This window comes from Xiphophorus maculatus, chromosome 5 (genome assembly GCF_002775205.1).
Source record: "Xiphophorus maculatus strain JP 163 A chromosome 5, X_maculatus-5.0-male, whole genome shotgun sequence".
Classification (NCBI taxonomy): domain Eukaryota; kingdom Metazoa; phylum Chordata; class Actinopteri; order Cyprinodontiformes; family Poeciliidae; genus Xiphophorus; species Xiphophorus maculatus.
The window spans coordinates 10,499,019-10,515,798 of NC_036447.1; the positions used below are offsets into that span (position 1 = coordinate 10,499,019).

At 38.9% G+C, this 16,780-nt stretch overlaps 1 protein-coding gene across 6 annotated transcripts in view; it reads right to left on the reverse strand.

Moving 5' to 3' along the window:
• LOC102223623 (nuclear factor 1 X-type) overlaps positions 1-16,780 on the reverse strand; it is a 108,453-nt gene that overhangs the window by 80,666 nt on the left and 11,007 nt on the right. The window lies entirely within an intron of this gene.

Here is a 16,780-nt window from a genome sequence, read left to right on the forward strand (position 1 = left end):
CACCCCCCACATCCCACCCCCAAACAAAAAATACCATCCAAAAACATGCTCTCTTGTTTCAAAATGCACTCTTATGTCCAAACTGGCCCCTTCTTCTCTTCTCCTCTCCATTTTTTGTCACTCCACTTTAATAGCCCCCAACAGCACAGACACAGAAACATATTAAAAGTTTCTGTTAACAAATTAGGGTTCAATCCTAGTTGTGGGTGAGAGACAATTAAGCAGACTGCCGAAAAATGCTGTGGTGGCCAGCTTCACATGAGCAACCCACACATGTTATGCTTTTTAATACTGCGACTGAATACTGGAACTGTCTTAAACAGGCAGTTCTGATTTATTAACAGCTTTCCTAACCAGAGAAGATAGCTTCAACCTTATTAAAAGTTGGTTTCCTGCAGCAGACAGTTTATTGCCTATCAGACAAAAGTGGAGGAGCACAGCTGGTTGCCCTGGTCTGGTCTGTAATGGCGGATAATATGTCCTCTGCAAGTTGGAAGAAAAGGCTGGCTCTAACCAGGAACAAGTTCAACTTTTTTTTTTCCATTCGCAATGATTGGATTTATAATAAGTATGGCACACTCCTCTGATTACAATTACATTTAAATGTCAGTCTCCGAAATTCACAAAAAAAGGGAATATATTTGCTGAATGGTGCTGTCCAAATTGCATGAATTAATCCACGAGGCTCACAGGAATTACAGAGACATTGTCAAAACTGGAATCTCGACAGTGGGCATCCATAAAAAGCTAACTTGTCATGAGGCAATGTTGAGGGCACAGCCATGTGATTGTGGGTTCAAGCCACCTGCTGTGCAACGGGACAAGTTGCCTGTGTGAACGGCCTACAAAGGCTATAGAGTCCTCTGGTTGGCTCCCAGGACCATCAGATTTAGTGTGGTCTGCCCCTTCTGTCAGCGTCTGACAGAGGAGCTTCAGCCCAGGCTGACTGGCGGGTCCGCTGACAGGCTGGCGAGCTGGCTGTGAGGTTGGCCGGGAAGCTGTATGGCTGGCTGGGTAAATGACCAGTTGGCAGCCCAGGCAGGTAGATAGCTGGCTATAGTTGGTGGTCTGGTCTGCTGGCTGGTCACTGCTATTGGACCGGCCCGAGTCGGGCCCAGTGCCGCTTGTTCACTCTAACATACGCCTGCTCCACACAGGCGAGCTGATGATGTGAAAATATGGGAAGAGAGAAGATTGCAGGGAAAGATGATGTATGAAAAACCGAATGCAAGTAGATAGAATTAAAAATGTATGGTTTTTTTTTCATAATATCTAATAACAAATATATGCACACTGTTTATTAGAAGTGACAAAGATCACTAGGATTTTGATAAATTAGCCACAGACAAAGAAACGAAAATAGTCAGATTCTTTCAAACTTGATCCTACAATTAGGTGACAGATAAAAACCACAGGATTGCTTTCAGGGTAATTATAACCTCTCCCAAAACTGGTGACACATTTCTCTTCTAATGGTCCAGTTCTGCCACATTTTTTCCTCTGTGTACCTCTTATAAAAACGATCATTGCCATGAACCTTTTATGTGGCTACATGCCCTTCTATGTTAGTAAGCAAATCACAATAAAACAGCTGCAAGCGTAACAGTGATCAAAACTGGGCTTAAAAGCTCACAGAACATTTTGCAGTCAAGGCAAAAATGTTTTATGACTTTGGCCCAGGAACACGTCCGTGTGGCACCCTACTATTTAATATGTCCTTTTATTTCAGTGTTTTTAAAACCTACATTTCTTTTAGCTCATTAGTGATGGCTTTCCCTGTGTGCTCGGAGGTATTTAGAACAATAAATATATAATAGGGGCCATTTTGAGGCCTCAACCACTGGATTCTTAGAGGTATCTGCTGCGCAATAATTTGAGTGAGAGTTCATCTTATCTCAGCTTGGCCTGTTCCGGCTTTTAAAAAGTGATGACCTTTGTTTGCCAGGCTGGGCAAAAAAACAAAAAACAAACAAAAAACATCCTCCATTCAAACCATGGCACAGTAAAGCTCACAAAGCATGAAATGAAAGACACCTAAACGGCCAAGATGTATGCAGTAGCAGCTTCCAAAGCAAGATATTAACCGTTTAGCGAGTTAGATTTGAAAAAATAAAAACGTAACGTCTGGACAACGGACGATTTAACACTGAAGTGGATGAAAGTAGTTAAAAAATGAGGCCCAAGATAAAATGAAAACACAAACTAAAACACATTTAAGACAAAAAAAAAAAAAGCAAACACTGTATCCATAGATTTAAAAAAAACTAAGGGAAAAAAAGTTATGTTTCTGGCGTCCATTTCTATTTAAATGAGTGCTGGCATTATTTCGATAAAGGAAGGGGAGAAACAGACTCCGCTGAGACGAACTAACAAAAAATCCTAACCGTTACGCTAAACACCGTGTTTATTTCTGTGATAAACAACATGCAATAATATTTCAGAAAAAAAACAGGGGATAAAGTGAACCTTATGTTTTACAGCGGTCGCCCAGAAGATTCGGGGAACTACGAGTTTTATGTTTCTTTAATAACTTTCTGTGCGTCCATTTGTCCGCTAACCTTTTTTGTCTTTAATCTTTAAAATATAAAACAGCTGTTTTTAGGTGAACTTCTCTGAAAATCGAAATAAACTCACCCACTCGAGGTTTTTATACGCATTTCTCCAACACTAAGTCCACCTTAATGAAAAGTTTGTCAAAATGAAAGGTCGAACGTCGACTGAGCAACTGAGCAAGGCAGAAGAGAGAGTTGAAAAATAAAGACACCCCTCTTTTCATTCCGTGCGAAAATGCCTCTTGAATACTCCTGTTACTTCTTTCATTTAGCAAAAAAAACTACCCTTTTATAAACACAAAAAAGTAACTAATAAGGCAAATCAACGGCGTGTCCCTGAAAGTCCAATAATGACGTTTTGTACCGCTAAAGAAACACCTGTCTGTGAACTTCTTGAAAAGGACTGATTTAACAAGCTGAATTTTGGCCTGTTTCCAGGGCTTTCTATATAGCCCTGAAAATACTTTAAATTAATTTATTAATATAAAAGGGTTAAAAGCCCGAATGTTTACTGGAGATGTAAAAGACCTTTAGAAGCCCCGTTGCTCGATTCCTGTTAATGAGAAATATGTGATACATTCAGTAACACCATTGCTTATATTTAGAACACGAAGGCATTTTTTACATGGGTCATTTTTTTAGAATCGGAAAAAAAAACCCACCACCGGAGAAAAAATAATTAATTTAATAATGTTTGAAAGAACAAGAAAAGCAATATTAGTGGGGGTTTTTTTGTGAAAACAGCAACTGCAGCTCTTTTTCATTTAATTTAAGCTCTAAATTGTCTAAAATGCTGAAAAAATCTTTAGGTTGATTAAAATGTTAAAACAAATTTAGAATAAAATTTATTAACAACGTATGCAATAAATTTAGAAACAGTTTAATATAATGTTGAAAATGATATTTTTAAATAACTGTGTATAAAACAATTCAATTAGAAGCAACTTATTAGTATTATTATTATTAATAAACTCACTTGTACATTTGATAAGCACATCTGGAAAATCTTCTGTTCCAAATATACATTCTAATAATAAATTCCATATTATAATAATTTCACAATCAAAAATTTTTTTTTTACAATTATTTTGTAAGCAAAACCAGATTTTCTCAAACAAGTTAAATCAGTTTGTCAGTTTTTTTGTTTTTGTTTTTGGTTTGTTTTTAACTGGTTAAAATAATCATGCAATATGAGAAATAGGGACACACACTCCAAAACACACACCCACACGCACGCCCACACGCGCAAAGAAAAGCTGGTGAAGCTTTCTGCTTGTCCGTACTTGTCAAAACTGGAATTTGACTTTCACATCTGCAGTCTAAACTGCATATTGACAATAACTGATGTGATGTAAGGGAAACATTGTGAGAGATCTGAACTATTTTCAATGTGTGTGTGGAAGTGTGTGTTCTGACCAAAACAGACAGGCTGTTTTTTTCATTATTTCTAATGAGCTGTAATAATTAGATCTAAAATCTTTGCATTTTTTTTCTGAACTAGAGGGAATTTACATTAAGCAGGATGCTGTAATGCATTGAAACACCTCATTCCATTTTTATTCACTGCATAAAAGTGAGGTTGAAAAATAGGTTTCAGTATAAGTACATTTCTTGCTTCTTTTTGAAACACTAAAAATAAAGAAAATGCACATGGAATAGCACTTAACAGTGCAACATTGAAGGGAAAGAAATGATGGAAACGTTCATGCGAATTTTCATCTCCTAATATAAAAAATGTCTTTTTTTTCATCCTTCAGCTGCTCCTGCTTTCACATATGGACGCAGTATTCCTCCTAACATTTTTCTGCATGACATCTCATTGCTTCAGTTCTTTATAAAACCTTTTCGAATTTATTCTGATCCCCAAAAGAAAAGAAAGAAAAATCCAAATTTTCTGCTCTCTTTCTTTCATCACTACAGATTGATGTTAAAAGTGTGCCTGCTCATCGTTTGTAATTACGCCTGTTTACACACTGAAGCATTACTATGTGTGAAAGTCTGGAAGCCATTTGTGGCATGAGGCTGAGAGGGAGAGACTGAGCAGGCGGGCGAGGGAGCATTAAAGCAGCTCCAAACTACACGAGGACTGATGGCAAGCCGGGCTGCTTCTGACAGGGCTGCGGATGGGGGTAATGTTAGACTCAAATCTGCCTTTTCGTTTGGGGCCATGACTTTTCCAGTTCCAGCCACAAAATGCAAGTGCTTCTCTGATAAGATGAAGGGCTTGGTAATGACTGGGGCTGTTTAGAAATTTGTTCAGTCAAGATTGTTTTGAGGTTTGTGTCAGTTTTTGGCGACTCTGATCATCACCTTGAACATTTAATTACAAACAGAACTCCTCAGAAAGAGTTACTACAAAAACCTATCATGGGAATTGGAAAAGTTACATTGTTTTCATTTAATAAAATACGCGGGGTGTATTTTTTATTTTGCCATTAAATATTTTTTGCTGCATTTCAGCCCAAAATTGTACACATCCTGGCAGAAGTTTATTTAGAGGACGACTTAAAAAGCTATAAATAGTTTTTGCAATCTGTGTTCACCACGACTCACTTTGAAATGAACTAGTAGACAAAAAAAAAAAATTATTTCAGATTTCTTAAAAGTTGTAGGTTTTTTTCAAACGCAATGACTAGTCAGTTTCTTACTTGCTGTAAATATAACCAAACACCTGTCTTGAGCACAAACAGATTATATTTACCTGCAGGCTGAAGCTAGTGACAAATCCAAATTGAAACAAGACCAAAGCAACTTTCTGCCACCATAAACCAGCTGCAGTAGTAAAAACATCATTGCCAATATAAAAATCTAATTTTATTTTCTTAACAAGTGTCACAATTTTTTTATCGTGTCTTGTAAAATTTTAGATCCTCTTAATATCCCCAGGTTAAACAATGACCTAATAAAATAAGTTGAACCTTTCTACATGGGATAGTAGAAGACTACATTCTTTCATTAGCAAAGCTATTACAAAGCATTAATGGCACATGCCGCTCCTAGAAAACTTTAAAGCAAGAGGAAACAATGCAAAAACATTTCTATCAGATACTATTGTTGGAGTTTAACTTTGCTGTTTGCCCTGTTGATTTCAGCTACCAGCTTCAGCATTTAGGAAATCAAATCTGGTAAGAAAAGAAAAAAAGAAAACGTTAAGAGAGTTATAGACTACAGGAAAGATCTTAATTACTTGTGGCCATTGAAGCCTATTTCAAAAAGATTGGGAACTTTAAAGCAAATTGTGGTAAATGCAAAATGTAAAACACAGAATGAAGTATGGATGGTATAAAAGATATTAGTGTTACTGTTGTGGCTGGTGGACAATGAGTTAGAGGTTTGCCCGAAGCATTGTACAATCTTGGCCCAGCTCTGCGTATAATACATTGCAGGGTCTCCAAGGTTGTGTAGGTATAACTGCATTGATATTATTCCTGATAAGTTCAGCTGGGCAGCATAGATCTGACAGCGTGGATATGAGCCTGTGCAAGGGGCAATTTAGGTCTAAAGCCCGTCTCACACCTATTGTCTCCATCCAAACTACAGCAGACGCTACACACACCTTTCAGCTTTCCAGTCAGTACATGCCAGCAGCACAGGCTGGCCACCGTGCCCTGCCTACAGCTGCAGCGAGGGCTTTGAACCTCATGATTAGCGAATACAGCAGGATTCAAGCAGATAATGAAAGCCGATATACCCCTCCCCTCCATCATGCCCGGCTCCGGCAGCAGCCAAGGCCTGCAAGTCCTCGCACAAGAGATGCACTATTGAGAGACTTTCTCCATCACTCTTTCACCCCCTTCTCGTTCTTTTATTCCTCCCCACGTCCAGTTCTGCCAGCCGTAAAGGCGAGATGCCAGCCTCTCTGCCGAAGCCGGGCACTGTGCCCTCACCCTTTATGCAAATGATTTACCACAACCCCAACTCGCACATTCTTTTTGTACCCTCCCAGCTTCGTCTACTCCTCATTCCTTTATTTATTCCTTGTACCTCTTGCTACACCCTGCAACTCTTCTGACCAACCCTTTTCCCTTTCCTGAATTTCCTGGTTTTCACTCATTCATCTTAGTCTAACTAAATTTCACGTGCTTTCTCTATTTCTGCCATCATCCACGCATGCTCTTGTATTTCCCGCTTTTCTCCCCTTTTTCAACTCTTCATTGTGACACTGCCTCTCTCTCTATCTCTAATGCACCGCTTGCTTCTCCCGAGGTTGTACTCTCATTCCTCAGCCGGTGCCAGACGGCAAGTGCAGATACCCCCTTTACGCTCTTTCTTTCTCTTGCTCTCTGCTTAGGACGTTCATCCACAAATTATACATTTGCTCTATCCCTTTCCGTTTTTGCAGTAGGTAAATAATCTGTGAGCATTTTCATGCCAAAGGTGGACTGTTTTCCAAAAATCCACTTGACATGTTTGCCTATCCCTTACATTAAAATCTATTCATTGTTTTTATGATTAATTGCTTCCTTGACTGATTCCTGCATGCATATGCACTATACTTCTATTGTTTGTTTGTTTTTTTCACACAGTTTTCATAAAGCACCAGATTTTATTGTCCAACCTAAAAAGTGTGCTAATTAAGATCTTGATATAGATGCTGAAAAGGCCATAATAATTTCTTATTAAATTGAAGTCTGTGTTGCAACGCATAATCCATTTGCCATCAGCATGTCACTTTGTCAGCCACACTCTAAACTCCTATCAGTGGGAATTTTTACAGTAACTGTACCATGGGCTGCCCTGCCTTTTGCACCCAAAATACTTTGGGTATCCAAACAGATTTTACCTATATTTTTTGGGGAAACTAAGTATCCTACTTATGTTGTTTCACAAATATACTTTGTGAATTACATGTGAGTTTAAGGTAAAAAAAAAAAAAATGACTGTAGAAGAATTGAGTTCAGATCATATTTGCACTGTTTGAAGATTTTGTATTTTTGTTCCAATGCAGTCCAGATCGCTTTAAAAAGTACTCGTAAAATATCCCCCAAATAACAGTAAGAAGAATCTTGAATCAGTCATTAAAGACATTAATGACATTAATAACTCATTAAGAACATTAATGACTTATTAATGTCCTTAATGAGATTAATCATTATGGACATTTGGGTTTATTTAACAAAAAAAGTTTTTTTTTTTTTTTTTCAATTTTTTATGGCGCCCCTAGTCAGAATGGCACCCAGGTCATTTCACCCATGCCATTTGCTAGTATTATAAGGTCTTGACATAGCAGTGGTTCCTTTAAGGTTGACACCTTTAAGCTTGAAATGAGAAATAATGTAGATCTTGAGTCTCATTGTTTTGTTGACAGAGTTAACTAATAGAGATTCCTTACTACCCTAGCTGACAACATTTGGTTACAAAAGCACAGAACATGTCTTTATCGCTTAAAAAACATCACTGGCAGCATTTTGGGTTGTTAGCAAAAAATTTTTTTGACAGAATGATGGATAATATATGTATGATTTGTAAAAACTATGGCTAGTAGTGAATGGCCATCACTTACAAACGACTCTGAATCTGAAGTACCACACACTTCAGAGTTTCATGTCAACAGTGATTTCTTCAAACCTTAACTAGATAAATCTACACTGAACAGAGATTCTTGAAAATGCAGTTTGAGATTTATAAATCCTTTTATCTGGTTTAGAAAACTTAAAAAGGAACATTTTTTAGTGGGTTCTGTTTTTTAGCACACCTTAGACTGGTATAAACACCCAAATCAATGAACTGGTCAAACTTAGAAATTCTAAAGTTGGGATTTGTGAACCTTTTATTATACTGGTGAAAACATAAAAATTGGGATAGAAAATTTCCTCAAAATCATCACTAAAATCTGACTATTGTGAACTCAATAATGCAAATTGCCTGATTTTTAATTAGTACACCCTCAGTCCTCATAATATCTTCAGATTTTTTATTTTCACAGAACTCAAAAAGTCCTAAGTAATCGGTTACTGTATTTTTTACAGCATTGTTCTTGAAAAACTGACTAAACTAACGGGCACACATATGCAATTTTAAAATATTCTCAACACATTGCAGGAAAAAATTGATAAGAGAAGCTCAAAATTTGTACCACCTATACATAATAGGTTCTTTTGTTTTCTTGAACTTGTGTTTGAATTTATTTATTTACTTAATTAATTTTATGTGGCTTTATCTATTTATTAATTTTCTGTTGTTGTTTTGTTTGTAAACTGTATCTTGACAATAACTTACAATCCCCATGCTGATAATTAACAAAAACTAACATCATAAAAGAAAAAGGATAAAAGAGAAGCTTAATAAAAGTGAAAAGCAAAAACATATATAGTTATAAAAATCTTTAAAATGCCAAGCAATAAATGGTGACCGTGTTATATGTTTATGTTAAAATCCTTTTTCCACACCAGTGGCCATATGCTGGCTGAACACTGCAGCATGCAGATTTATTTCACCTTATCACATAAAGTAGAGTTTTTCAGGCACCAGTTTGGCACAGCAAGGGTTAAACTGTGCCTGCTCCCTGTGGCATGATATGAGCTGGGAATTTGCCTGTGCACTCTGCCTTGTCTGCTCTCACTTGCTAGTGTCAGTAGGTCAAAAGTGGATATAGCTGCTCCAAGTGGCTTCCTATGTGACTCTGTACCCAGTGTGGTCATAAGGTCCCTTTTCCATACGGCCCTCTGGGAGCAGGGTCCTAATCTTTGCCATGCCTGACTAAGTCTGGGCAGAAGAGAAAATAGGCTTTTTGATCTGGTGGCACCGCTCAGAAATGACATTGCAAGGGTTAAAGGTCACTTTGCCATTTTGAGTGGCATTCCCTGCTGAGCGACCCCCATGCCATGCCGGAAGGAGGAAAACACAGCTTCGAACACAAGCGTGGCGGGTGACAAAGAGCCTCCAAAGCCACAGAAAGTCATTCATGCTCATCCCCACAACAACAACATCTAAATCACTTTGAAACTTTTATCATCTATGACCACTAGCTTTCTTTTTTCTCTCCAACCAAAAGCAGGGGAGGGCGGACAGACACACAGTGAAGAAGGGCGCCTCTGGTAGAGAGCGAGCGCAGTTATCTCCTCTGCGACCATGCTCGTTCTAAACTACCACCTCCTTCAGACCTCAGGAGCACCGCAGTACCGCAGGCAGCCGGCCATAAGTACCGGTCCTTAGAGGGGACATAAATTTGAGGAAACCTACCTCGATAAAAAGCACCTTAAAAACAGGCCAGAGAGAAAAAAGCATAAAGAAGTGTATATTTATCCAAGTTGCATTGCTACCAACTATGCATATGTTCTACATTTTTACAGCTTTAAGGAATCACACGTATCTGTATTTAAAAGCAGCCTTCTAAACTGTGATTTCTTGAGTTCAACAGCTGTTATGACGTACTGTTTCTGTAAGTAAAGACAAGCACATGCTTTTTACGCTACAGTACATGAAAATAACTTCTTAATGGCTTGCATGTGGTGGATTTGCAGACAGTATTTTGTGCTTGCCCTGAGCTAAAAACCCCTCTATTGTGCTTGGAGACAGAGTAACATACTACTTATGCAAAACCAAATGTGAATCTTATTGCCTCAAAAAGCAGTCTTACCAGATTTATTTTAATGCTGCAGTAGATAACTTTTATTAAAAAATATGTTTTCTTTCTTTTTTTTTTACATATTTGTTAAAACTACTAATAGGACAGGAATAAGGCAAATGAGCTTTATTCTGTCACAACATAGTGACAGTTTTGAGAAATATGTAAAAAACATATTTTTGTAAAAGTTACCTACTGCAGCTTTAAAGATGTTTGGTTTTGTTGGTAGGAGATTTTCCACATTTGTGAAGTAGAACAATGTTATGTTGAAATATTAAAGTTTTTTTCATTACAGGTATGGTGTGAGTAGAGTCATGTGTGGTATAAGTCCAGTTTCGGTCTATGTGGCCAGAAGACCATGACTTGTGGTGAACTGCGAATTGCCACTTTACCATAAAGGCCACATTTGTACAGCTCATGTCTGAAGGTTGTCCTATCAACAGATTCTCCCACATGAACAGTAGATTTCTAAATCAACTCCAGTGTTGCCATGGGCCTCTGGGTGGTTGCTCTGACTAATGCTATCAACATTTTCCTTGATCTGTTTGATGATTTTTATGATGTTTATCTAGATAATATTAGCATTATCTAAAAAATGTTTGCCGCCTTGAGAGAGTAAGCACATGTACACGAAGATAAAACACATAAATGGACTCTACTGATTAGGTGACTTTCGAAGTAAGTTGGTTTCACTGGATTTTATTTGGAAGTGTCAAAGTAAGGCCAGATTTTTTTTTTTTTCAGATTTTGTTTTTAAAAAACTTTAAAACCACGGATTATTTGTCTTGTGACTTAAAATCCAAATAAAAGGTTTTGGTTGTAACCTACAATCTGAAAAAGTTAATGGAACGGAATACTTGTGCAATGAGTTGTCACTGCACTGAAGACTGTTTTCCTGCTGTGTTTTTTTTTTTTTTTACATGCATACCACGGCTTTGCTTATAGTTCTTAGACCTTCAGCGAAACTGTTTTTATATAAAAAGGAAAAAAGAATCAAGTCGGCCTCCCTTTTTTAAACATGTGATTGGATGAAAAGATAGTATCACAGAACAGCGAGCCAGCAGGATAGAGCTGGAGAGAAAGCAGCAGGAGCTGCCACGTCAGACGCTGCCGAGGCTTCTTGGCTGTCAACACTGAAAGACACGCAAGCAGAAACAAACACATACATGCAACTGAAGCAAATGCCTCTGCACATCCAAAGAAAAGAAGGTTTGCCTTTGCAGATATGTAAGGTTTTGTCACCAATGTCCCTTTGCGAGTAAATGCAGGTGGAGGCGTTCTATCCCCAACTCACAGAATAAAAGAAGCAGATTCCCTCCCTTAAGAGAGGAGTCTACTTTGTGGTCAGATTGTATTCTATTGGCCCTCATGCTGGATTTGTTGGGTACAAACCCCAAAAAGTCACATACTCAAAAATGTATTCTTCCAGTATCTCTTAGTAGGTCTGAATAATTCCTTCAAACTGAGACCAAATTGTGGAAACTGCTCAGTCCTCACACATCTTACTAGAGAGAACACAGCATGCATCGGATCAAATGCAAAATAGGGTTTGGCCTCATTTTTATTTAGGCTAGCTTTCCATTTCCTAGAGAAATTGCATTATGTGAACACAACGAAACCATTGTTTCAGCAAATTTGGAGGATCTTTCAGCCTATTTATGCATGGAAAATCAAAACATGAATGCAGTTTTTCTTTTTTTTTCAGTCTGAAGCAATGCAGAGATTTGATTCTCCTGATACTGCTTGGCGCCATTTGCTTACTTTAAGTGGTATAATATGGTTATAATACATTAGCATTCCTCAACATGGCCAGAGAAATACAATCCGAAACATTTTAGTCAGCAGAACAGAGGAGGAAAAAGATAGGCCCTGAAGATGGAGAGCCAGGTAAAGGATTAGCAGGAGGAGATGCATAGGTTTCCCCGATGAGCGGCATTCCTTTGGAAAAAGCTTCTCTGAATAGTGAAACTGTTTGAGATAGCCTGTGCTACTCTCAGGAGGGGCAAGCTGGGAGTTAGTAAAGTGGCTTTTAAGCTCACTAAATCCAACATATCCCAGATAAGACTGAGACTCTTCCTGAAGGGAACGAAGGACAGGAGGAGCAGTGACGAAAGAATGGGGTAAACCAGAGAGAACAATGGCCGAGGTGGCAGATGTACTAAAAGCAAGAAAAGGAGGGCGAATTTATGGAAGAGAGGTCAAAGATAAGCAAATAAAAAAAAGAGGAAGAGAAAAAGAGAAAGAGGGGAAAAAAGGGAAATCAAAGGAAAAAGCATATTTCCAGATATGAGCACACATGTTTTTATATAGCGAGATCCTGCCTCATGCAGAGCAGCAATGAACCCAGAGACACTGAGCAGATTCGGCTGCTTCTCCAGCAGGATTTTATCACCTGCGTGTAAGGCGGCTCGAATACACACCGGCCAACCTCATCAATCTCTGCTCGGCTGCGTTATAGGGAGAGATCGTGCTGGCCTTTCGTGCACTTATAAGTGTTAGGAATTTATCAAGGCAACAAAACTGTATTACAAAAAAACTACCAAAATAGCCACGATAGTAACATAAAAAAATAGAAGACACTTTAAACTGTGTCTGTTTTTAGTTGTTTTTTAGTCTTTCCACTTTGAACATATAGTGATATTCAAAAGCATTCACACCCTTTGAACGTTTATTGACTGGGACATTCTAACAAATTATTATAGTCTGATATATTATACATTGTAGCTCTATTTGTAACTCTAGAGTTGTCATCCTACTGGAAGCCGAACTTCTGCTCCAGTCTCAAAACTTTTGCATCCTCTAACATTTTTTTAAGGAATGTCCTGTATTTAGCTCCGCCCACCTTTCCAACTGAACAAAAGCATCCCCACAGCACAACACTGCCACTACTATGTTTTATAGTGCTGATAGTATGCATAGTGATGGCAGATTTATACTTTAGGGGATGCTTTTTGTGTGCAAAGTTAGTTTTCATTCAAGCACAGCGTTGTGCTTATTTTGTTTCAACTTTTTTTTCAGCAGTCAAAACATGACAAAATGTGAAAAAATGAAAGCGGTATGAGTATTTTTACAGGCATGTCCCTTAAAAGACAAAACGCAGATGGACAATGAGGTCAGAGAGAAAATCATTTATAGTCAAGTTTTGATCATTTATAATTTATTCAGTGGTTGAGTTTTAACTTAAAAAAAACAAACATTATTATCGTCGTTGTTAAATTCCTCCTTTTTTTAGACTCCACACCAAACTCTCGGGCTGTATTAATTTGACTGCTGGGAAAAGGGACGGCCTTTTCCCGGAGCAATCCATAACATCTGAATATAAAAATAAATATGGAGCACGGGCGCGCTGTTAACCCTGAAGCGAGAAAGAAAAAAAGCTGCCTGGAAGTTTTGGTGGTGGTGGTGTGTGTTTTTCCTCTGCTTCACCAACATAGAGGGAATACATGCTCTATCTGCTCTTACACCCTCACCACCTTTATTTCCCCCGCTTTTTTTGTTTCTGATTAAACCTCTCGTTTCCATCGCTGTATTCTTTATCTTTTTCCCCCTGCTTTTTTTTTTTTTTCCCTGCCTCACTTCTCTGCTGGACGCCGCCGTGCCAGTTAACACACCACAAGCCAGAGGGAGGACCGCAAGAATGCTTAAATCAGCATAATTAGGCCTGTGTGTACTTTAAACACACACGTTTCCCCCAAGCCTGGACCCCTGCCACCCGTACACCGCTGTGTGCGCAGCCACGGCCCGTCTCTTTGAGTCAATAAACACAAACATATCAGCAGTCAGTCTCGCAAACGTTTACACAGCATTCACACGAATGCATATGCAATGCACGAGGTGAAAAATGATGCAGTACGCTCCCAGTGCCCGACTTCAACCCACCGTCCCAGGCACCGTTCTTGCGTACAGCATTCTCGCTCGAGGCCCAAACCACCATCACCGCGCAAACACCGATTGACCTTTTGATCTGTACAGTGCGAGGGGGAGGAAGGAAAATCATTTTAATATTGGGGCTCTGCATAGAAAACTTTCACCTGTGTTGAAATGGGCCATAAAGCATGCCAGAGAAAGTACAAGCAGGAAAAGAAAAAAAGAGAAAAGCTGCAATCTCAACTGGGTTTGCGGTTAAGCCCCACACACATCTGCATGTGTTTTAGTTTTTAGTGGAGCATTAACAAACAACAGCCTGCTGGTGATTCCAGGGTGCTTAGCTGCATGTGGGGATTATCAGTAGTCATTAGTGGCCATTTAACAGAAATCACTACCATAAAAAGAATCAGTCTTACCATGTCATATAGAGAGGACTCTAATACACGCTGAGTACCTTGTGACTGCAAAGACCAAAGCTCACTGGACGGTGCCAGTAGGAAGTCCACATACGCTCATTATCGGCATAAGTGGAATGGGCCTTTAAGGATACATTAAAACCGTTTAAGGCAGGCGATAATACACAACGATACCTTAATGGATTTTAAAAACAAGTACTAGGTGCCCAAGATTGAAATTAACAAATTTTTTTATTATTTCTAATCCACCTAGAGTCAAAATTATACAGGCTCAAATATAGCTCCACTAACTTTTTGATACATATTATAAGCTTTTTAAACTTTCAGCAAGAATCTGACGTTAATCTGACTGGATATTTCACATCTCCCCTTATTGGACATGGTTGAGTGAATTTAAAGGTTAGTTACTTGGTCATAGACTTTCCATAGTGTTGAGGTCAGAGGGAGCCTGCTTTATCAATTCCACAACAAGTTTTGGTTTGTGTTTGGGATAATTCTTCTGTTGGAACACCCGGTTGGGTCCAAGTTTTGGCCATATAACCCCCAGATTTTTCTTTATATGATGAAACTTGTTTAGGATAATCAAGGAGCTCAGTGCTGTGGCCTGTAGTGAAGTGAGTTCATACTTAATCGAGTCCCACCCATGAAAGAAGCACCTGCTGCAAAGTCAATGCCTTTCAACACGACTGAAAGTCATCCAAACCTAACAAAACTGCAGGAATGCAGTATGCATAAAGAACGGTGGTGGTAGCATCATATTTTCCTGCCTGTGGTAATGATACACTGAATAAATAGGGTGGAATAACGAAGGAGTGCCTCCAAATTCTTCAACTTCACCACAACTAGACCACTAAATGACAGGCTGGGAGCTCATAAAGTGGCCCAGTGCAGATTGGAGAAAATCTATAAACTCAAACTTGGACACACATTTCTTGATTATAGAAATCACTAAAGCGACTTGTTTTACATCAGGCCACTCCTCTATAAATAATGCCTCAAATAAATCAATAAAATCTCAAGATTTATTGATATTCACACCTATGAGCTAAATAAGGTGACCTGTGCTGTGCTCATAAGGCCTCTTAGTGGAAACATAATTATCTTGTGTGAGTTAGATAGGAGTCATAACAGCAGCGAACCCAGCGAGGTTACACACTCAGCAGGACAGAGTGAAAGTGAGCAACTCTGACCCCGTTTGAAGGCGTCCAATAAAAACATTTCCCTCCCTCAGGAGTTTAAACACTCCGAGCTCCCGAAGAAGCTTCAGGTGTGGACTGACACAGAGTGTGACGCCCGCACACATGCACAAACACACCAGATAGATATCCGTGAATAAAAGGAAGAGTGCCAAACATGAAAGGACTGACAGTTTTTAATTCAGTCTGAAATCCAATTTCCTTTCTACAGACATGCACGAGGCCTGAGTAACTCCAGCAGCAGCTGATGATATACTGAGCTTACTCATCGTTCCCACTTTGATCTCCCAGTTTTGCTGCCATGGACGGAAAACTCTAAATTGATCTGATTTGCATTTGATAAAAACGGTGTATATCATATTGCTTTACTGGAGACAAAAAGCTCCTATGGACTAACCTTCCTCACCCCAGTTAGAAAAATTTTCAGTCAGCAGCATTCAATCCAACTGGAGTGATAATGTTTTTATGAGGGCAAGCCCTGAAAACCAGCCACAAAGAAGTGACTTTACGTTTCGCTCCGTCTGTCTGTTTCCCTGCCTGTCTGTCTCTCCTGGTCCCTCATTTCTCTGTGTTCACCCAGCTGTGATTCTTGCGCAGGGTTCAAACAAGGTAAAGATATGGTATATTACGCAATGGGTTATAGATTTTTCCACCCTTGGCAAGCTGCCAGTGCCCTAAGCAACAGTTAGGGGGGAAGAGGGAGGGCTGGGGAATCATAGAGAAGCACACTTTGTTCCACAAAGTCTGACTAGCTAACTGGATTCATTGGATAGTAATGGGACCACGGATCTCTGTGATCAGGCTGTGGGTTTTAGTCTTTTAATAGAGGAAATAGTTTTTGATTGGAGAAATGTTTGTGCACTTATGTCCAGAATCAAAAGCAAAAAGACGCACAGCATAGACAAAAACAAACGGCCTTGGCCAACCGCTAAAGCACATCTGCAAACTTTAAATGACTTAACCATACGAAGCCCAAATGAAAGATTTTAACCTAAACACTAATCAAAACAGTTTATTTGTGTGAAACTTGGTTTATGTATCTATTTTATGCTTTTTACAGTACCTTGTATAATTATTTATACTCTTGAACGTATAAAGCCTTAAAATAAATTTATGCTTTCTTTCAACAGGATCACCTCCCTCCCATCTTGAAAATGAAATTCATCATGTATTTCAGTAAAA